Below are 24,329 nucleotides of genomic sequence, written 5' to 3'. Positions count from 1 at the left end.
GCAATACTAAGATTGATAAATATATTCTTCACTGGTCAGAAAATTTCAAAAGCACTGGTGCTCATCTAATAATGCCTTATGATAGTTGCCATCGTTTTCTTACAGCTACAAATCATGAAGCTGTGTAATTGTGCAAGAAACTCACCTTTTACTTGAGAGAAAAAGTGCATCGTGCCATGGTTTTGGAAGAAAAAAATGGGGAAATGAATCCAGATGTATAAAATGGCACAGACAGAAAGAATCATTTTTATGTTTAATGATATGGCTTTTAGACCAACCTTGTGACTTTGGGACCATGACTTCTTATTTTCAGTGCTTGGTGCTGGCAACAGGAGCAGAGGCAATATGCTGTGCTGCCAGTTTCAGCATCAGAGACTACTAAGTGTAACATGTATAGTTTGGTCAAATTAGTGAACGCGAGAGGCTACTGACGTGCTACCTGCATTTGGAACTGTTGTCTGCTTGCGTTAATGCCAAAGCTGCCACTTAATACCCACAAGCTCTTGCAGGAGGGACAATGGGTAGCTATCTGCACTGGTAATGGGCTGATCCAGGCTATGGGCCCATCGCTCGCTCACCCAACGCTGAGGGCAGGGAAAAGGTGTCAGAAGAGCACGCTGCAGACTGGGCCACAGCGGGTGTTGCGGTGGGGTTTCTCGCTGGCTGCTCTGGGCAGCTGTCTAAAAGGGATTTCAATAGACTTCTGTTGCTATAGCTATGTTGCGAGTTCTAAAAATAGCTCTCTTTATCCCAACATTCAGTTAAACTGTGTTTTCACATGTATATTTTGTTTTAGTTGGGACATAATGGGAAGCAAAAGCAGTTTTGCTAGTATAAGCTGTATCTGCTCTAGAAGCAGCTCCTTGCTTCGAAACACCTTGTTATTCCACTAGCAGTGCTCTCCTCGTGTAGCAGTGCTAGCGTTATCCCTAGCTGTCCAAGCGAGCTAGGAACACCTTCCATATCCTTAATAAGCAGAAGTTTGTCTAGCTGTTTTGCTCTGCCCTTTTATTTCGAGTCTCTAGGCATAGCTTTGTCACCTGGGGGGCTCAGGCCTCCCAAAAATCTTCAGCTGGTGAAATGGGTTGACTGAATCACTTCATGGACTGAATCACATCAATCAGACAGGCCTTCCCGTCCCCTCTTTCCCTCTTCCATTACCTGGTACGATAGGGACTGGCTGACAGCTCACAGCAGCTTCTGCTGGCAACTACTTCTGAGTTTTATTTAGGCCTACTATAATACTAGAAAGGAAAGCAGCTCATTCCTACTCCTATAGATGCTAATCCCCTGGGACTGGTCTCCTCTGCCTCCTCCTGAGCCCATACACCCGCTGCACCTTCCTTTTTTACTAAGAAAATTTAATCTGTCTCTTGCACATTCAGGACAGATAAAACAACACTCCCAAGCCACCTCAACTCCTCAGCAGGACCAGGAAGAGAGGAAGTGAAACCGCTCCAGGAGGACCCTAAGCCAGAACCCAGGAACAGCATCCGGACAGTGTGGCTTCTTCCCCGTTAGAAGGTAAAAACGCTCCGATAGTCCCATGAGGTGTAAAGCCGGGAACGTAGATCTGTCTGGGGAGAAGCCCTCGCTCCCCTTTCCGCACCTGCGCTAGCAGGGAGGTGGGCGCGCAGACGTGCGCAGCGAAGGGATGTGCGGCGGGAGCAGGGTGCCCGTGAGCACCGGGCAGGGCGGGTCGGCCACGCCGGAGAAAGACCCGTTTGCGAGAGACAGCGTACCCGGTGTGTGCGAGGGAGGGCCCAATTTGTGCTGTGTGGCCACTTTACGCCTTCCCTGCCGGCATAAAGAGGCTGTAAAGCCCGTCTAACGGCCCCCCGGGGAATCCCTCTTATGCAAGGGGAGTCCCCGGCAGCTGTGGGCCGGGGTAGCTGGCTCCCTGCCATCCCCCGCCGAGCCGAGCCGGGGCTGGGGAAGCGCGGGCAGAGGGAGGTGTGGCTGCCGGGGCCCCTCAGCCATTGCCGGCTACCGGGAATGCCTCGCCGCGGCTGCTAGCAGCCGGGCTCCAGCGGGCAGCTGCTGGGGCTCCCCGGGAGCAGCGCGGGGCCGGGGCACGTCTGCGCGGCGCTGGCCGCCGCCCGGGCCGGGACGAGCCCGCCGGCGCGCGGGGCACTTCCACCCCGGCCATTTTCCTCAGGCGGGAGGCGGCGGCGGCCAGTGAGCCCCGGCACCGGCCGCCCGGGGACGCGGCGCCGAAGCCGGCCGGCGAGGGCACGGCCGCGCAGGCCGCCGCTGCCCGAGCCGGGACGCCCCCCCCGGCCCCAGGCGCGGAGGCGCGGGGCGGCCGCGGCGGAGCGGCCACGGCCGGCGGATCCTCCGCCGCCGGCTCCCGGCCCGCCTGGCCCGCGGGCGCGGGCCGCCGCTAGGCCCCGGCCCTTCCCCCCCCCCGCTCCCCGCCACGCCGCGGAGCGCCGCCGCGCCCAGGGGGAGCCCCGCCGCCGCCGCCGCGGAGGGAGCCCGCTGCCCCCCGTCCCGCCGCCCCGGGGAGCGGGAGCGGGACCGCGGCGCGGACGCCCCGCCGCCCCCCGCGGGAAGCGGCGGCCCCGGCACGCAGGGCCGCGGAGCGCCCCCGCCCCCCGCGCCGCTCCCCCTTTGAAAACTGATCTTTGGCTCTTCGCGTGAAAGTGATTTGAATTTGGCTCGGCGGCGCTCTGCGCAGGCGTCCAGCTGCTGGCATGCTGGCTCCTTGCAAAGCAGCTGTTTTGGGTTTGAAATTCCAACATGGCAGAGGCTGCAGTCAGTCTTCCCTTCAAAAACTTGGAATGATTTCAAATCATAGGCACCTTCACTTAACCCGAGCCCCCATTCATCAGCAAACACATCGGATCGATGCTACTCTAACCTATCGGGTTCTTGTACCAAATCTCCAGGTAAGAGGATTTTTTTTTTCTAGTCTTCCTACCACCGTTTTAAATTTTATTTAATCTTAAAGCTCTCCGAGACTGCCGCGTATTTTTTTAATCGCCTCCTCGTGCCCTAAATATTTTGCCTAATTTGCAGTCGTTTTCTGATACTAAGCACTCTGGTCTGCTTTCCTAATCGTAGTCTGGAAAGTACAGATACACAATCGCAGTGCATGGTTTTTCCTCCTTGATCATTGCCAACAATAGTAGGCAGATTAAGAGTTCGCGATTGCAAGCTCCCTCCCCACCTCCTCCTCCTCCTAATTGGATTTATTTTTAAGTTGCATTGAAAATAATAAACCGCAGGTAACGCGGGGCTGGACTTTGAGGCAACTAACTTCTGAGCAAATAAGTGCAAATAAGAATCTCGCAAAACAAAAGTTAGGTTTAAATTGCTGTGTCTCGGCTGGGGGGGGCACGAATATGTCAGAGGAGCTGTTGCAGTAAAATGTAAGCACATCATCTTGGAGGGGGTACAGCGTGGTGGGCGTATTGTTGGCTCGGAAGGGAGAGAAAGATGTATAATTTAATGGTATATACAATCCACTGATCCTATTACTATCCTCCCTGGAGCTCTTGTTAGTTTCAATGGGAGTGAGTGAAATTGACATGGACTTGCATTCCTGGTCATGTGCTTTTTTTCCCCCTTTCTTTCTTCTCTTGTGATCTGAGATCCCCTTTTTGTTGATGTTGCTTTCCCACTTAATTATATGCATGTAGGTTAAATGAATACCTGACGAAAGGGCCCACGTTTCAAGGCAGTGACATTTGATAGCTGAGAGGAAAAGTGGCTTTAATGAAAAGCAACCTTTGGAATTCCTGCTTGTGAAAAATCCAATTCAGCTTTTTGTGCTGCCAGCAAGAAATGATCAGTAGCACCAGTGTTTATGGTATGTCCGTTTTGGGATCTACTTCCTTTGCATCTAAATAGCAAAGACAAATTTAAATAGCATGATAACGCACCGAGGACTCTGCATGCAAATATTTTGTAATAAATACCTAATGTTTGATAGTATATTTTAATTTCTGTATATATAAGCATTTTTTTCTCTTGCTATCATTTGTTTATCATTTCTGCTTCGATTATAGCATTAGTTTTGTCCATTGTATTGATCTCAGTTGTAAAACCTAAAGTTGCATGTTACTAGCAGTGCACTATATACACCACTGAACTCCAATGGTATGTAAATTAGTAAAACTCGGTGACTGGAGAAGGCGAAAATGCGTAGCAATGAGTATATACACCTATACGTCTACATACTCATATGTACATGCCTAAAATGCATCTTTTCCTTTTGCAAACTAATAATTATTGAGTATTTATTTGAACTCCAGCTGCTTTTCCCTCTCTTACTTTCAGTGTAATCATCTGCTAGAGGCTTTAACTGATGTGGGGTGAGGGAATGTTTTGCATGTAAACAAACAAAATTACTGTTGTGGTCGAATGTTTAATACTGTTTAATAAGTGGTATTTTATGCTTAGTTTACAAGTGTCTGGTTCCTACTGTTCTGTTCTCAATGTGTAACAGAATGAAATAATCAGGTGTTGAAACTGGCTTCATTTTAACGGTCACTCTCCAGCCCCCCATGCCACCCCCTCCTCCAAAAAAGTCAGATAAAATGGAGTGTGGGGAATTTCAATAGATCTTGTGGTGCAGTAGGTGCACCTCTAGGTATGCAATTAAGGCTAAGGAACTAACAACAGAAGTGACTATTAGTCTGTTTTGTGCAACCAAAAAGGGGGTACGTTCACTTTTAATTGCGTGTGGTAGCAACAAATAAGGATGGAGGAAGACCCTAGGAGAGAGACTGAGTGTGTGTGTGTGTGTATGTGTGTTTGGGATAAGGGGGAGGTCTGGCATGTGTGGCTGATGATCTCTCGTAATAACATATCTGAATGCAAGAAAGAAATTGAGAGAGCAGTTGCACAATGTACACTCCTATTTTGGTGCTGTAGGTGACTATATTGCTAAACATATCCCGGGTGCTATATGATGGGAATGATCTGATTGCATTTTGCATTTAGAACTTGTTGACTTTGAAGCGATCAATAAGGCAACTGTTTATTTTAGATGCACATAATTTGCCCTGAGAAATGTTTTAAGGAGGAGAGTGAGCGAGCGAGAACGGAACATTTTTTTTTTTTTTTTCCTAGAGCTGTTGGAGCGAATGTGATTGCCAGATGGGAGATTTCCCTCTGTGATGTTAAAGCTGTAATATATATTCAGAGCAGATTGGACTGCTGCTTGTGATGAGGAGGATATTACATTTATAAATTTTAAATCGGGAATCGGACAGTATGCTGAGAGCTGAAATTGGATGGTGTGGACGGTTTGGACTGTTAAATGCGATTCCCAGATAATAATAATAATTATAGTAGCAGTAATATATATATGTATAATAAACATGATACTATTAGGCAGCTATATATATTCTATGGTCCTTAAGTATATATTTCTAAATATGATTTCTCTTCTTTTCTTCCCCTTCTCTAAAATGTTAGGGATTGGAGGTAGTTGGGAGGGGGGTTTAAAAGCCCACTGTTAGGAGAAATCAAATGTAATCAGGTTCCTGTTCGAGCAAAAGTTTTGCTACAATTCTTGTTGCGGATGCACCTCTTTCTGAGTTTTTGTTTTGCCCGTGTATGTGGCCTGACAGTGCCACAATCCTGAAAGGCTGGAAAGTGGGAACTAGTCACACTCGAGCAGCTCTGCTGTTGCAAATTAAAAGTGTGTTGTGGTCAGGAAATGAAAGCTACAATGTCTCTTTTGAACAAGTCGTTTATCAAGAGAAACATCTATCAAGCAGTGACTTGTCACATTGATCCTCTAAAAGTTAGGTCCGAAGTGGAAGCTGCTTTGATGTTTTTGATCCCAAATTTATAAAATTGAAAAAGCTAGAGAGAGTAGGACTGATTTACACTTAAAAATGACTCTGCTCTGGGCGTGACAAAATCATCAAGTATCTGTGATACAGAGCTGGTAAACCAAGGAGGTATCGGATCTTCTGCTTAATTTTTATTCTCGTGTTGAAACTTTAGCTTTGCCACACAGGCATCTCTCTTCATACTTTTAAAGATCCTCTCTGTATGTCTGTGCATTATTTCATCAGTGATATTTTCTTGCTTGTGAATACATCTGTTGCTTCCAAGTTGAACCTTTTTCCATTGTTTTTGTGATGGTATTTATAGAGTTCAGCTTAAGAAGACAATTTCAGATTTTTTTGCTCTCATCTCAGTCTTGTTTCTTCTTATGTATTTGTAATCTCAGTTTCCACCTCTCCTCCCTGTGAAGCAAAGTTTCTTTTACTGCCAATGCAATGTTTATTGCAAGTAAGGTACATTTGAAGATATCTGTTTGCACAGCTTAAAACATGTTAAGAGTTCTGTTAAGTGTGTCTTCCCCTTCTCATCCTTTTTTTTGTTTCCATTTTGACAGATGAACCACACTTTCTTTCTTAACAGAAGCAGTGTATTTCAAATCGAATGTAAAATTGAGGTTTCAAGTAAAAAAAAAAAAACCAACAAAACTAAACTGATCTTTTACCTCTACTTATTTTCAACCATTTGAATTGCTTAGCAACTTTTTAGAAAAGTTTTTAATTTTGCATGAAGTTTGTGTTTGGATTATCAAGGAATCCCTTTGATGAAAGAGGATTTTGGTGTGTGTTTGTTGCTGGGGTTTTGTTTTCTTTTCTTTTCTTTTTGGCTAAGGTATGAGCGAAATCTTCCTTAAAGCAGGATGCTTTGACTTCTTTTCTTCAGTGTCATAAATGAGAGTAATACAGCTTATGGATACTTGATAGAGACCCATTTGCAAATAGGCAGCAAACAGCAGCGTGGTGGGAGTTTTGGTGAGTGTTATACTTGCTAATTAATCATGTTTGAAATGAAGGAATCATAGCATGGTAATAAAGGCTCATTGTTGTTTGATGTTTGTAACAGGATGTGACTCCTACACGAATCTGGTGGGTTTGGGGTTTTTGTTGTTATTTCCCCCCCTTCATAATAAGGTATCTTCAGTACTCAATCAAATTGTTTTTATTTATTGCAACATCTGTGAAAGCACAGGGATGGTTGCTTCTCTTATTCTAGCAGTATTTTAAAAATACAACGATTGGATTGTTATTGATATCTTCATCATACAATTCATGGTAAAAAATTACAGTCTCATGTCATTAGCTGTTCTTTAAGACTTTTTTTTGGTTTAAGCAGAGCCAAAAAATCTTTGTTTTGCTTTATTGTTTCTTTTTTTCCTTCATATAAAAAGCCTATTACCCTTTTTCTTACAACTGATGAAATGGCACTTCATGAACTTTTGTGTCCTACTTGCTTACGTGTATGTAGTAAGGGATAGCAACTAAAAATATATTCCGGAATAGTTTGTATACTAGCCCTTTAAAGCTTAAACTGTAAAACACTTGGATGGTGTTTTTGTTTCCTTGTTTTGATTTTTAATATGACTCTTATCAGATGTGTCATCTTTAGGCTTTATTGTTCACCTTTCAATTAATAACTACTATATATGATGGAGAGAGGTGTGATAATCTCTTTCAGACTGCAAAGCTTTAGTTTCAAAATTTAATTAATTAATTAAGGCTATTTGATGCTGCACGAACAAGGTTTGAAATCTGCTTCTGTTTAGATGCTCTTCTCCTTTTAAAAAATATAATTCCTAGAGGAAAATGATTCTGTACGGTTCCTGTCAATATGTTTGTTCAATGCATGCGTACAAGAAGCATTGAATATGACTGATCTTCCTGTAGTCTTAATCATCAATTAATAGGCTTATCTGCTTGTTAGGAGTGGGTTTAATGGTACAGAATCAGCATGAGATCTGTGTATATGAAACATTTGTATGTTGTTTATAACAGACTGAGTTTTGATCTAGCATTCCCAGATCTAATAATAGAAATATCTGGCTCTTTGCCCTCAATCAATAATATCCCTTAAGAGAACAAACTTCACATAATACTTTCATAAAGTGCCAGATGTATTGATACTGAGTTGATAAATTTAATTACTGGGGTTTTACATTGATTCATTGATCTTATGATTGGAATAAATTGTTCTGCAGACGTTTCTGAAGTATTGAGGAATACTGTATGTCAGTAAAGCTTGATTAATTGATCAATCAGCACTTTTTTCACCTCCTGAGTCATTGATAAGCAAAAGCATAAAAATAACTGTAAAAAGAATTTGGGATAAACCAATTAAAAATTCTCATGTGTTATTAACAGAGCAGATGAGAAGCAAAGCACTACACAGGTAGAAAAAAAAAAATCAACTTTGAAGTGGAATTGTGCACATTGGGCCCGATCCTTAGCTGGTATAAAATAGTTTAGCTTTAAACAGCTCCAGTAATTTACAGCTCCCAGAATCTGGCCCACTGTCTTGGTTGGTTTTTTTTTTGGTAGCTTTTTCTTTTTTTTAGTACCATTCTTTGGGTTGTTGGAGGCTGTTTTAAATCAGATATTATGGCTACCAAAATATATGGAATTTTAGATAAGCATCTGATCCAAAATGAACAGTATAGCTATAAAAGTAATTTGAAGAGCTGTAAATTCAGGATTGCGTATCCCTGATATTGTTGCAGAGTATTAAACTCTTGCTGCTAGAGATGCTATCCTCTAAGTGAAAACTTATCTTCCTTATGGGAAAGATCACTACAGGGAACTCTAGGCTGGGAAAAGGCCTGGAGTTTTTTTTGTTGCTAAAATAATAATAAAAAATTTCCAATACACAGATTTAGTTATAGGGATATTTTCCAGGTGAAAAACCTTACTGGAGTACTTGGCTCCATTTCTGTGAGGCATGCGACCTTTTCACCCTATGCCAATGATATTTTTATAGAGTGTGTGAGAAATGCAAGCTTAAAGAAAATTCCTTAAGATCATTCAATTTTTCTTTTTTCTTAAAAAAAAAAAAAAAGGAAGAAAAAAGAAAAATCTCTGAATCTCAAAAGAACATATACATCTCTCATAGTGAAACTGGATTCCTTTAAAGGATGATAGCTAATACAGAAGAACAGAGAAAATCCACTTGCAATATGTTACCATAGGTTCGACAAATACAATCTTATCCTTCAAGGAGCAGAGAGTCCTAGACTGTAATGGAGGTCAAAGGAAATCTAAGGCTTTCAGTTCTTTAATAATTGTACCTGCCACCCCCCTGATCAGCATGTTAAAGAGAATGCGTGTAATACGTATTATGTTTCTTAGAAGATAATTTGTATTTGCAGCAACCTACTAAATACAAGTACAATACACTACTATTGCTTCTAAATACCTGTTGATGTTGGTCTCCCTGTGTGACAGGTGAGGGTAAAATGTAAAGAGAAATAGTTGGTCAGCCTTGGTTACCAAAGTCTTGAGAATCTGGGGGGAACATTGGGCTTTGACAGGTCAGTTTGAGAATGGGAAGAATACTCGAAAGTGTAACCTGCAGAAAGCACCGCTGATTAAGAGCATACTGAGATGTCTGTACTGATGAAAATGCGGAGTCTGTGCTTCCCTTTTGCTGAGTTATAGTGCTATGAGGTATCGGCACACACAGTATGGTAATAACAATACTGTATGTCTGCTCTTATAGTGCTAGTAACGGTACCTGTCAAACATATCATAATACTGAACTATCTGTTTAATCATATAAGCAACACTCCTTACTACAATGGCTATTGTATTTGTACAATAAAAAGAACAGACATGCATTACTATATTTAAATAATGGAATAAAACTTTGTTCTTTAAACTGTTTTTCTGCATGTGGAAAAAAGTTTCATCTTTTTCTCAGCTAAAATTAAAAATAACACAGATGACTGTCATGTCACTAATTTTTAAAATTTTTTTTATAATATCGTATTAAACGTGTAGTCTGATGTGCCATGAAACACTGAAATAGCAATTACCAGTCATATTATTTAACCGTCACTGAGAAACTATTTTCTCAGTTCTTTTTAAGTGTAGTGCAGCTACTGCTAGTACATTTTTAGTTAAATTTTAAATATCCTGAAAGTGATGTGGACAAAAATGCTGAAATTATTTTGATGCGATAGCACACTTTGGTGATGCAAGTCCATTTTTGCTCCAGGTTCCTTGAAATCATGTATTGCTTGGACTTTTTGTTATCTGTTTTTAACCCTTTTGTATTCCACTTTTAATGTGTCACGTAGTCTTTTTTGAAGCATATGGTTCATTTTCTGTATATGAATTGCTCAACGCATGAAGAAGTATGCCACAATTTATTTTGTGTGATATTTTTGAATGTGTGCATGTGTCAAGCTGGTTATAGATTGGTGATGATAAATTGGTGATGATAAATTGGTCTCAGTAATCTGTATCTTATTTGCATTAATACTGTAGCAGTAAGAGCATACTGTGGTCAAACTTCATGATCTAAGATAGCTGTCTCACATCTAATTAAGCAGGGTCTGAATGAATGATTCTTCAGTATGGGTCATAATTAAACTTTTTGTTTCTCATCTTCAGTGTGATAAAATACTTAAGGGACACATTAATGCGTATTTGTGTAACTCCTGCTAATCTGAATGGAATTTGAAAATGAATATTGCGAAGACAATGGAGAAGGGGCTGGACCTGGTAGGTTACAGGGGTTTGTGGCAGGAATGTATCTTCATCCTCATTCAAAGGGTTTTTTTGCCTGATTTAGAACAACTACTGTTTGCTTTTTAGTATGTTGGAAATAACATCTCTATTTTCTTCTGAGAAGTTTCTCCTCTTCTGTCTCCTCCATTCTAGCATACAAGTCATTAATAAAAAAGCATTTATACAGTGAGCTTGAATTATCACTTAATAAAACTATGAGAACTGTATTGCTGCAAAAATATTCCTAGTCAGTACAACAGATGTTACTGTGTTTCTTGTGGAGACATGGTGAGGGGAAGAGCCAACAAGTGCTTTATATTACTGAGTGACAGCAGAGGGTGGATGGGAATGATAAAGTTATACGCAGAAATTATTAATCCCTGATAATAGTATCAATATTGACATTTAAAATATTATGAACTGATAGCCCTGCTATACAAACTTCTGTGATAGCTGTACTTTTAGATGAAAAGTAGCTATTTATATAACTTACAGCTCAGCGTAGTCATGTTGAAAGTATGAACTTACTCATCACAGATTCTGAGAAAGTGCAGGTTAATGTCCTCTGTCTTCTTTAGACCTGATTACTTCAGTCTCCTGTGTTGACACAGAAAGAAACAGCTAGCTTCTATGCTGGAAGAATAAAGTTTGCAAGCACTGACTGATATAAGGTATCCCATTGTGATACCTAAACCAAATTTTTAAAAATCAAGCATCCTTTTCAAGTAAAACTTGAGAAACATAGAAAGGAACAGCAAAGATGTATCTGAACATACTTGAAGGCGCACCATTTACTTTCAAAAGAGATCTTTCGCGTCACTCGTGGATAGCTCCACCATGAAGAGCGATATCAAAAGATCTCAGAAAAGTAACTATTCTTTTATGTCTTTGGGAACTCAGATGCTTACAAGATTGTTTCTGAGAAGGAAAAGAATTGATCCTATTTTCAGTCCCTTGTTGTTGGCATTTGTGGACCACATCACTATATACAGTATTGTAGAAATACACTCTCAGTATATGAACACAATTCTGTTTCCTCTTGCAGCTCTAAAACAATAATGCAGTGTTGCTGTATGCAAACTCAGTTTGGACAATATGTTTTTATGAATCCTTTCCTGCACTCTATAAAATTGTTTTATTTAAAATACATATGGAATTTGTTGAAGATCTTTAACTGATGGGTCATCTGCATGATTAAAATAGAGAAATTCAAATATGTGTATTGTTTTTTATGAAAGTAGTATAGGCTTAAAGTCACCTGTGTTAATTTGTGAACTGGATTTCCCCATTCAATCTGAAAATTGCTGGGCTTAAACTAGCAAGATTCGGTTATTTTTAATATCAAAAGAGACTGTAAATTTTGCTAACTCTTCAGCTGAATGTACACTTAATTTACAAAATTAAGTGTTTTTGCGTTTACTAGTGTTAGATCTGCATCTTTATGTTAACTACATATCCATACTGGTGCTGTATTGAACATACTATAAATAGGCAGATATTCTGTTTTAAATATAGTAATTTTCCATGTCTTTATAGAATTTCTGATAATTCTTTATTTCTTACTCTTTGCCTTCGATAAGGGCTGAAATAAATATATTTTGGAAACTGTTCAGGCAGCAGTTAACCTTTTTTAATCATTGATTTTTCATTTTGTTATTTGACTTCCATTCATTTCATTTCATACTCCTGTGTAGGCAGGCGTTCTTTATGCTACAAGACTGGTGTATTTTTCTGCTTTCAGTTTAAAAACTTTAGCAGTAACATTAATTTAGTTGATACCATGGTAGTTTTACTGAGAAATTTAATCTATTATTCAGATTAATGTTAGTGTTGGTAGAGAGCTGAAGCTGATAGTCAGTAAATCCTATGTAACAACGGGTGTGAAGCACTTCTCGTTATTTGGCCCCTAGCATATGTCAATGCATCAGTCATATCAAAGGCACACCTTAATATGCAGAGAATGTCTTTGTTGAGACACATAGTTAAGTAAGTTTGAGAAGCCTTTGTTTCAAGCTTTTTAAAGATTTTATTTTAAAGTTAGATGTAGGTAAAATATATCTCATCATGTGCTTGTAAAGACTGCAAATAACCAGCGCCTTAATGAATGACATTTTTAAAGTTTTCACTAGTTAGAAATGTTCGGAGTTATAATGGGATATTTCTTCCATCACTCATCAGATTATCCATATGGTACAGAATAACAGACAAACAGACACTAGTATTCATTTGGAGTAATAATTTTCACCACTAATTAAGGAAAGATGTTTTGTTACTGAGTAATTAGCAAACACACTTTTTTCCCCCACCCCCAAGATGTCAGCTGTTTAGAGATAGTAGAAGTCGTTACTTTCATTCATGACAGGCAAGTCGTTTTTGGCTAAAGTTACTGTTCCTTTCTGTTTCAGAGCTGCTACAACAGCTGCAGCTTGAGCTTGAAGGCTCTGAGTGGCTGAGATAACATCACGAATAGTATTGCATCTCAGCAAGCGCAATTCAGGTTTCCACTTTTGGGTGCTCATTTGTAAGAGGCGTTAAGTCCCTGCAATTTGTATTGACTTTGGATATGCAGATGTGCAACAAATCTTAGAAGCCAGGTGATGGGTGTTATAAGGAGTTTCCCCAGAAAATGGTAGGCATTAGCTTTATTTGTGCTTCTTAAATGCTACAATCTCCCTCTTGAGGTATTAATGCAGTATGATAGAGTAAATAGGGCTTTTGATTTTTCCTGGTGGTTGTAAGAACACATTTTATATTCGTTAGAACAAAAATACTTGTGTTACGTAAAGGTATAATGAATGACTCATTTATGATTTTGGATGGAGGTGAAACTTCAAACTCAGTTTGTTACTGTGTAAGTGTTCCAAGGAACAAAATGCAGAGCGGATGATGCTCTTCTAATTGCAAAATCTCCCGTAGTTACCTTCTCCCTCCTCCTGATCCTCTTCTCCCTTTCCCTTCCTCCCCCCCCCCCTTTTTTTAAACAATTATGGGCATTGTGCTCCTTAATGGTCCATAGCTACTATAAAGATAGATGTCCTCAAATAATGAGTTTCTAATAATAATCAGAAGGAGTTAGATTAAACTGGTTAGAAATCTTACAGTGTGAAAAAGTACACCTAAAATCCCAAGATATATTTACAGGAGCTAAATCTTTTTACAGGGGACTAAACTGATTTTGTATCTGTGTATGTCTGTGGGGAGGAGGGAGTAGAGGTGTATGTATGTGCCTACGTTTTTGTTCACCAGTACAGTATACCAGTACAATCAGTACGGATTTCTATTTTGTCTTCTGATAACAGAACATGTTTTAAAATCACAACATCTAATTAGCTCCTGTGTTTACACTGGAAAACTTGCATCCCTTCAAATGACTTCTAGCCATGCTCTTCTTTCTTCGTTGCTTTCCCCCACCCCCTGCCTTTTTTTTTTTTCCTCCTCTATAAGCTTTATAACATTAGATTTGATGTTTTCTTCCTTGTTCAAAAGTTCTGAAGGGAAGTAAATGAAAGTGCCAAGTACAGTAACAGATAATTGTTACTTTAAAGAGTTGTCACTATATTGGCTAGGAAAAATATTTTTCATAACAGGTACTGGATCAGCAAGGCTGTACAATAAACAGAGCAAAATAGTTTAACTTATGGTTTAGAAATATATATGCCATTTAAATGGAAACAAACCCCCAAATCTCCCACATACCTTTTGGGGTTTGGTGAACAAAAGCTCGCTGTATGCTCCAAATTCCCCTGGGCCTCAATTTGCAATACCATTACTTAAGCCTGGCTGATATAAACCCATTGCAGAGAAATAGAAGCTCTCCTTCCTGGCTTTTCAGTCATTTTGTGGCCTACTCTGCCTGCCTGCCTGCAACCCCCAGCCCTCCTGTCCCATTCCCAGCCTCTTGGTCTTACCCTGGCACTGTGAAACTGTATTTGAAATATAGTAAATGTAGAGATACTGTGCTTCTAAAAAACAGGAAAGTCCATTCTGCATGGTCTTACTGACATCTCTACCAACACACATGTAATTCTATCTTCTGACTAAAATCAAGGCTATAATCACTTTAATATCTGTTGTGTCCTCTACCAGGTGACCTGCAGTCTTTCATTGTAAAGATAAGAGACTCTGATATAATAAGTTATTTCTTCTCTAAGTCTGATCTTATAGAAAATACTAACCATAAACTGATGAGAAACTCATGCCCGCTTAATATGCTCCTGGGGTGCCAGGCTCTCTGGATATCTGCTTGTGGGTACAGTACTGGCATTGTTGGATGCTCATCTGGAATCTGTTCTGGAGCAGAACTGGGTTTGGGTGTAATACCCAACAGCTAACAGCAAATACAGGAATCACTGTAGCTTGATGCAGCATTGAGTACTATAACTGTATGTGTTTTGCTGCTAATAAAATGGCAGTCTAGTTTATCATTAAGAAGCTTGTCTTTTTGAAATAGCAATTGAGGTACAGTTCTGAGCTTTTGAGTTAGTACCTGTTAGTGGGAAGCGCTAAGAAATAGATGAGCTACATTCCCGAATGTGGGCGGAAGGATGGTGAGTAATACATGCCTTGGCATGGCATCTGCCAGAAGCTGTTTTTTTTTTTTTTTTTCCCTGCTCTAGTTTTGAAAGGTGTAAGGTATTCTGATAAGCAGAGGGGAAAAAACAAAAGGGAAAAATACTTCCAAGCAAATCATTATAGCGTATCTCAATGACTGTGCTCCACACTTAGATTTAATTAGAAGGCAACTGCACTGGAAAACTGGTCATTTTAGTCATAGTTAACGACTGGTTCTTTCCTACCCCCAATCAGAACCGATTATATGCTGTGCTGTATAATGTAATTTCTACAAGAAAATTAAGTATGAATAGGCACGATAGTATTGTGTAGTTGCAATAATGAGGTTTTCATTAATGATGTTAATTTATCATTTAACTATCCTTTTAGAGGTGAAAATAACTATTTTCCTTGTGGTCTTTCCTTTTACTATATATACCAACCAGTATCAAATTGGAGTATTTTGTAAATATTTTAAGCAAAAGACTGTGACTGGATAGCTATTAATATGTTCATTATGTGGTAAAAAGGCACTGAAATAAGTGAAACCTTGTATATCCATGTTTCTTATAGGATAACTACTTTCAGGAGGGATTTCTTTTACGTTGTAATATAATTTACTAGTGTATGGTTTCTAAAGTGTCATGGATAGTTCAATGCTGGATTTCAGGCAAGCAAATTTGTTTCCTAGTTAGCTGTAATAAGACTTACTTGCTGCAGTTGTAAGATAATAAGGATAAAAATCACGTATGATTTAAGAAAAAAAAAATCTATCCATTTGCATTTGTGCACCAAATTCCACTTGGTGATATGATTGTTGGGCTGAGCTATTAAGTGCTAATCAACTAGTGTATGATTGACTAGGTATATTAGAGCTTTTTACCTACTACCAATGCAAAATGTGACTCTAGTTTTACCCTGAGATGTTTTTGCCTTTAAAAAGATCCACACAGGTGGGTGGTAAGAAAATTTATCGTTGTTATTTGTAGGGTGTGGCTCCATGTTAGAATAACCTCAATCTGAACTGATGCTGAAGAGATTATTTTTTTTTTTAACTTTGATTCCAAAGCCCAACAGTGGGAATTGATATATCATCTTAAAATTTCAAATCTACATTTTACGCACTGTGCCAAAGCACCCATGAGCTCATTAAGCAAAGACTTTCTCAATTATATCTTGTGTTTATGCATGTATTTATACTTGACAGGAATCCTATAGAGGTTTGGTTTGCTGTATTAATACTTACAGTGTCTCAGAGTACATAAAATATGCTTTAAAAAAAAAAAAAAAAAAAGAGTAAGCACTGCTTACAGATCTAGTTCTGGTAGCTTCCTCTATTTTAGTAGCTGCTGCTAAGTTCCTTGGCTAGACATCCAGCCTCTAGAGGGCACACCAATAACCTCCTGTGCCAGACCCTCACCTGCACAACCATCTGCAAAAAGTTTTAATGCTGCTACCTGCAGACAGAATCCCATTTGCGTTGCATAATAAAATATCTGTGTGTATTCCTCGTTATTGCTGGAGTTTTGCTACAGTAAGTGGTTTGCTTTCCTTTTCTTTCTCTTTTTTTTTAATGGAGGGGAAGGCTTTTGTATTTGTTATGCTGTTAGCTTTTTTTCCTTTTCCCTCTAGTGGTGAACTTTATTAAAGTAAATACTCAAATCCACTATGGTATAATCATGGGACTCACAGTTATTTCTTCACCTGGTAGAAATCTTTCTTTAGGTATACACTGCTCTTTACTGTAGTAAAGACTACAGAAGTGCACAGTATTTGAAACTTGCAAAATTAGGTACTAAAATTTATTATGTACTAAAATCTAGATAATAAATAATTCAGGTGGGATTAAACCCAGTTAACCCTACTCCAGTTGCCTAGGTTCAATTGCTTGACCCTTTTCTCTCAGGAAATGCCATATTACAGCTTTTTGTTCTCCTATGGACTATTGTTGCTAATGTTGATATTCATGTAAAGTCATACTTGTTCTCCAGTTAAAATGTTTGACTATAGTTCTCTACTCCAGTATATCACCATTAGAAATCAGAAGGCTTCCAATAATTCAAATTAATCTGATAGCCTGCTTCAAATTTTCCTTAGGTGTACTGATGTAGGACAAAAGATCAAGTATTCTTGGATCTGTCACCATAAATTAAGTCATGCCCCAATTCATAGTTTAGTTTTGGTCTAAGAATGTGAGTATATTTAGGGATTAAGAGAATTTTGTCACATAGGGTGTCATTAACTGAATATAAAACTTTTCCTGAAAGTATACTGGTTTAACTTGGGCATTTTCTGCTTGAACATTTTAAAATATTATTTTGCCAGTTTGAATTGAAATGTGGTTGGAGCATGACACTTCAGAAGGAGGAGAAGTTATCTCCTACTGATGACTTCATTAAGTCCTCTGTGTAGTTGAACAGATAGGCCTGTTACTCTGGGCAAACTTTGCTTTTTGATTGCAAGAATGCAGCATTCTAGCTGCACATTTATTGTTGAGCCATGAAGCTTAACTGCATTGCTGAGTTTGTACGTTTTAGTACAACATAAGGAAAAACTGAGAAAGAATCCAACGAAAGTTAAAGGGATTGGTTTTGGTTATTAGGTCACCTGGCCTATAATCAGGAGATCTATGCTCAATTCCCATTTAGCTTTCCAACCTTTTCTTTAAAAGTAATTTTTTAAAAAAAAGGCAAAAACAAAACCAAAAAACTGTTTGGTTTATGAAGTGTATGGTGTCAGTTTTACAGATGACACTGGACCAAATTTTGTTGGGGGAGTTTTACAATAACCCATGAACAGTTTGGAAGATTTATTATGTTTCTAGGTTGATGCAAACCCATCTGCAAAATTTTCCATTGCCTCAGAATGTCAGAGTTTTTGTTGGTCTAAGGATAATTGCAGTTTATGGAGATGCAGGGGGAAAAAAATTTCCAAGACAGATCATGATCTGTGAAAGTGCTAGGTCATACTTTTTATGTCTTGATCACCTGTGGCCAACGGATAGTTAATTTACTGGAGAAGTAATGGTGACATTGTTTTGTGATTCATCTAATCCACTTTTTCCCAAGGGGCTGAGACAGTCACTAGTGTGTCCCTTCAACCTTGGCATACACCCAGGTTGCAAACTTGTTCTTTCCTTCAGTGTTGCATGTTGGAGGTGTGCAGTAAACTGCCCAACATAACAGAAACCTCAATAAAAAAGGATGTGTAACACCTGGAGGGCAGCATGGTTAACCCCTTTACAGACTTAATCTCTGCAGGGTTAGGGGTACTCTTAGAATAAGCTTTAGCTGTCATGGAAAAGGGTTGGAAATATAGTTAGGGTATCTGGTCAGTCTTAAATAACCAAGTTTTTTGATGACAGAGTTGTTTACAGTCAGAGACTGTCCCCGCTGTTCTGCCTGGGAGAGAGTAATCTTTTTCTCCTAACTGCCAGTAGAGGATTGGTATCATCCAAGCATAGCCCTTACTGTTGTCCTCCAAACCCCAATATCCTGGGCCTTTCTCTTCCTGTCGAGTGGGTGGCTTTTACAGCTTGTTCTGAAAGCCAAAAAATTCAGGCTGTGTTGAAGTGAGTGAGGGGAGCCAAGTCTTAGAGCCAGAAATGTCCCCATGAGGGACATGGTGTCTGTGGTCCCTTCTGGGTGCTCGTAAGGTGCCCACTGGAGGGCCTCTGCCCACATCACCCATGGCATCATGGTGGCAGGCAGAGCTAACCAACTCTCAGATGGATCAAAATAGCAGGGACAAGTGAATGTGCTGTGAATGGACTGGTACAGTTTACAGGATTTTTTAAAAAAAGTAGTTATGTTGGAAAAATAATCTACAATTAATTTTGATGGAAAGTATTAAAACACCGAGCAACTCAAATATAAGCTGAATGGATGGTCTCCAGTTCTTGTTGCTGGAAGGGTATGTGTCATGTCTCTGGTCTGAATTTTAAAAAGTGTGAATTTTGTCCTTGCGGTGGAACATTGTACCTGTTAAACCTAGGAGAGGGGAGAAAAACTGCAAAGGAATTTTTTTTTCTTTTTTTTCTCCTGAACAAATGAAAGCGAGAGCAAGGCCGTCTTTATTTTAGAATTCAGCCTCCAAATTTCTCTTTAAACCATTTTTACTAGAAACAGTAAGTTATAAATCACCTAAGCAATTACCTGAACACAGGAGTGGGGCCCAGCCTGAGCTTCAGCTCCAGATGTTTCTGGACTACAATAATGGCCCAGCCCAGATATTTACAGTTTAATTTCTGTTCATGTGCACTTGTCCATAAATGGTTCCTTTTCCATTTCCAGTTGAACAACTGATCCACTTACAGTAGAGGGTGATTTAAACTTGAATGATGGCAAAATGTGAATAGAGACAATTTACCTTTGGAAACTTTAAAGTCCATTTCCAATATTTAAAATGTAAGGTAACTCTTGAACAGAGAATGATTGATCAGTAAGTGTCCCCTTTTAAATGTATAATAATTTCTTAGTTTTTTAATCTATATATATGTATAAAATCTGGTTTTTTACCTTTTTTTTTGCTTAGCTTTGCTGCAGTTCAGAGCAGAGATTTTTTTTTTTCTTTCTTCTTTTAATGCTATGCCATCTAGCACTACTTGCATTGCAAGCCAGTGTCTCTAACCTTGCTCCCTCCTCTCCCCCTTCGTGTCCTCGTCACTGCTCCTCCCAACCAGCCCCATTGCTGGAAACTAAACAAATTGAAAATAATGATTGGTAACCATCTGCTGTGCTGAAATTCCACGTACAGCAGTTAACTCCATTTTACAAAACAACTTCAATCTAGTGAATTACAGTGCAGTTCTTCATGGCAGCAGATAGCAACAAGCAGTTTCGAGTTCCTCTAGACAAAGCAGTTCGCGTAGGGAGCGTTATGCAGAGTCACTTGGTGGTGGTGGGCTGGGGTGGGGGGGATACTTTCACTGTCAGACAGTTCAGTGTAATGCATTTGAAACTAGAGAGAGTATAACCACGGCCTAATTGTTTCATCTGATTAAAAGAGGCCAGTCCATAAAACTGCAGACAGGCGATCTTGCAAACCTGTGCCCTTTAGTTTGGTTTTCTGTTTCTTCAGCTGTAGCGCAATGCAATGAGTAGCAAGTTCGGCTTTCAGTCACTTTCATGTGACTTTTGGAGTGCCCAACAAAAACCTCAACCAACAATTAGATTGCGTAGCTGGTCGAAGTGTACTGAAGAACAATAATTATTCATAGAGTTTCTATTGAAGAAACTCTTTTATTGATGCAGAACTGTAACAAGAAGCACTCTAAATAGTGACGGACTGTCGAACAGCAGATATTCAAATAGCGACAGACTGTGATGTAATATTAAAATAGGTACCATTATCATCTATGTTTTTAACTCAATTTCAGTTATCTGAGCTTGGGTTTTGATCATGTATAAAGAAAGTTGCTTAAAATGGGCAGTATATTGAGTTCAAAGGACCCATACAGTTCATAAATTCTCCGGTGTCTACTGGATTTTTCATCAGGGAGACTTCCAATAAAAATGATCTATTTTAGAAATAATATTGTTTAGTAGGTTGAAATGTAGTGTAATAAAATTAGACCTTCAGTCTTCTAAAGTTACTACTTAGATGGCACCCTTGGGATGGTAAAATGGCTGTATAAGCAGATGAATCAGACAGTTTCACTGATGGATACATTTGTCAGTCTCTGTTACAGATATAATATATTCTTATATCTGTAATCCTGACACTGTTACATCCAAATGAAATCAACATGAGGTTGTCATCTTTAAGCAAATATGTTAAGTGTTGTCTTTTGTGCTTTGGATTTGAAAGAAAGGGGCCCAAGGGAGCCAGCATCATGCAAATGGAACAAATCCCATTTCTTCTGAGCTGTGCTGTTTCCCCCTTCATGGCAGCTGGCTGTGTTATCTTTGTGTGTTTCTCTGAGTGCTGACAATTCTTTCAGTGATCTAAGTTAGGGCACATTAGAAAGTGGAAGCAGCTGTCTGTCGTTATACTGAGAGACGTGTTTGCTCTACTGCAAAGATGAAGGACCATGAATCCTTGACACACTCTCTCCCCCCTCCCCCTTTACTTTCCAACATGATCAACATTCAGACGCACAGATTGTCTGCTTGGACAGTTTTTTGTTCTGACTGACAGCATCTGGCATAGACAAATTTAAAAATACATAGCATGCCATGCTTGGAATTGGAACATCCCTTCTTTATTAATCTTCTCATTTAAACCATTCATTTACATTTCAAGAAAGGTTACAGCTTGATATGGTTAAAACATTTATTTTAAATGAATAACCTCCTAATGAAATACCTTGAACGAGCACCAAACAGTCAGTGTTCATTAAAAATTACACCTGATTAGTATGGCCTTGGAACTGTTGTGAAGACATAAGATTTCCCCATTGTCTCAATCCATAATAAAAAAAAAAAAAGATAATGTTTAGCATGTGTGTGTGTAATTTTTTCTTAACCACAGAGCTAAATGAGAATGGTGTTTTCACTTGCAACCCCCCATCATTTTAAAGAGTACCATGTTATAAAGCAGTAGCCTTTAAAATGCTATTTGTCTAATTAAATGTGGTTTTGCTGGAACAATACATTTGAAGGAAATGCCTAAATAGTGTTTTGTTTTGTTCTGCTAAAGCATCTTGTCTCTCAAATCATAAATGCCTTATGATTTATGTAATCTGAAATCCTATATATTTTTTTTTTCTACTGAGAAGTATTCACATGTTTGTATACAATACTAGTAAAATAGAACTGAAATGGTGGACCACCCACTAAAATGTTTATGCACGCGCACATGCACATATGCACACGTACATTCTGTGTACTCTCATCTTCATGATCCAGGTTAGCAACGCAGACATGCTTGTCTAGCATTTATGTAAAAATAATATGAAAATTGGCTGTACCAGTCAGAATATGGACTTTGAGTCCAGGAAGGGAGGAGGAAAAACCTCTTCTTGTACTAGGCATTTTAGATGCTTTATATCACTGTGGATTGCAGCTTTAACTACTCACAGTACAGAAAAAAAAAAAATCTTCCAGAAGGCGGGGGGAACCCCCAGTATTATAATAAAATAGAGGACTGTTCAAGTGCTTGGCAGTAAATATGTAAAACAAGTATCCTGGCTTATTTGGAGAGGAAAGAGATGCTGTAGCAGACAGGCTCAATTAACAATTGTAAGCAGGAGAGGACTTGTATTCCTTCGGTACATGTAGGAGAGGTCATTTGCTTTAGGATAAATTCTGACAAATTTCAGATATAGATATAAAGGCTGGAATAAATACGACAAAAGATTTTCAGTTGCACATCAAGCATTTTGTATTTGCAATGGCCATTTACATTTTTTCTCAGTGAATAGATTTCTTTTTTATTAATGTTTTCCTGAATAATATATTTTTAAATTAATTGACTGTGAAACAAGCATTTTGGGACAATAGGAATTTTTACAGGCTTGAAATATCATTTATGCTTTTTAAAAAATTCTCTTAGTAATGCCTAATCTATTTTTCTTTTTCTGGAGGAAGCACTAAGATGATAAGTTTTCAGCACAGGTTTTACTATGCCAGTTATGTGTAATCATAAAAGTGAAATAAAATTTTATTTTAAATGAAATCACATTTTTTTCCCCCCCACAAACTGTTCCATTTATGTGATAAACTTCTATTTTGATTTTTTTTTTTTTTTTTTAAATGACTAGTTAGAAAAGCTTGTGCAGATATGCATCTGTAAGCAAACTGGGAATAGGTTAGAGAACACAATTCCCTGGTGTAAAAAGCAAGGTTTAGCAGTAATGCTTTTAATCTGGACTTGTAGAGGATTCGGGAGCATCCATAGATCTGCTTCAGTAATTACCATACCCCAAGTGGCACTGGAAGAGACATTTGCCTAAAAACTTGATGTCTTCATTACACTGTTTACATTTTAATTAGAAACATGAAAATTAGTGATTCATATGGACAACTATAGTTTAAGTAGGTTTGCTCAGCATCCAATAAATCATAGAGGGGGGAAAAAAAAGGGGGGGGGGGAGGAGGAAGAAAAAGGCAACCCCACAAGGTGCATCTGCAAGCAACAAACCGTCTCAAACCTTACAGTTGTAATAGTTTACTAGGAATCATTCATGGGAATAATGTGTTGGTATTAGAAGCTGGTTAAAATGTGGTTTTTATTTTATCAGAGATGAAATTTCCATGTAAATTAGCAAACGTAATTTTAAAGATAAAGGTACATACATGCAGTCCTACATGTATGCGAATGACGTGTATAGAGTATACATATGTAGCCTCTGTGTGTGCATAGATATGAAATTGTAGCTCTATTAAGAAGAATTGGTGTAGGAACATTTTGGCAGTGCCGAACACTACGTATGGCTGCAGAGAAGCCAGTTTAGCCTGTTTCAGTATTTCTCCATAAATACATGTAAACATTTGTATAGCTGCACACAGAGATGTATATATACAAATACACATGTGCGTGCACACAGAGACAAGTAAGGATATGCTGATAATTTGCCCCTGAATTTTGCATGTACCTGTCAGCACTAGTGGCCTAAAACCACTCTGTCCAGGAGCGCTGGGGAGAAGCAGCAGTGCCTGTCAGTGTCCCTGCCTGAGTCAGCAGCGTGTCCAGTGCCTGCGCCGGGCGACAGTCACTCATCCAGCCCTGCCCTCCCCGGGGGCCACCGGCCTCCTCCGCACCGAGGAGAATGACCCCTCTGTCTGGCACGCTCAGGATCCCGAATTGCACCGCATCGGTGTGCGAGTTCAAATCCCTACTCCTAAAGGCAGAGCTGGGATTCCAGCTAATGACTCAGAGATACAGAGGGTCAATGCACTGGTGATCTGGAGTACTGAGCCATCGCGCCAGCTTAGTTGTACTTTCCCCCCACGCCCCCCTCCATAACTCACTGTCTTACCCTCCGCATTTCTACCCCCATTCCCTTATGATAAAAGTAATGATATGCAAAATTGCATTTCTTCTTCTAAGAATACTTGGTGGGTTGTATTCCTTCGGATTTCAGTTTGATCCACTCAATTTAAAAAAAAAAAATGTTTTGCTTGGGGGGACGTGGGGGAATTGTTTTCTACACTATTAACTTCATGTTATGTTAGTTCCATGTAGGCTATTTTGGGCATTACGCAAATAATACATGGATAACCAATGTCTTTGAATGGGAGAGTGGACCTTGGTAGCAATACGTAAAAACTTGTTGGTTTAATATTAATATCTTTTTCTTTAACCAAAAAT

The 24,329-nt window shown here is 39.3% G+C and overlaps 1 protein-coding gene across 1 annotated transcript in view; it reads left to right on the top strand.

The window, feature by feature from the left end:
• The first annotated feature begins 2,763 nt into the window (after positions 1 to 2,763).
• FIGN (fidgetin, microtubule severing factor) overlaps positions 2,764 to 24,329 on the top strand; it is a 97,636-nt gene continuing 76,070 nt past the window's right edge. Inside the window, exon 1 of the mRNA XM_074828276.1 lies at positions 2,764 to 2,891. The gene's annotated coding sequence lies outside the window, so the exon portion shown is untranslated. The remainder of the gene's footprint in view (positions 2,892 to 24,329) is intronic.

The sequence above is a fragment of the Strix aluco genome, chromosome 6 (assembly GCF_031877795.1).
Source record: "Strix aluco isolate bStrAlu1 chromosome 6, bStrAlu1.hap1, whole genome shotgun sequence".
NCBI lineage: Eukaryota > Metazoa > Chordata > Aves > Strigiformes > Strigidae > Strix > Strix aluco.
The sequence above is the reverse complement of the archived record's forward strand: the minus strand, read 5'-3'. Positions and strand labels throughout refer to the sequence as shown.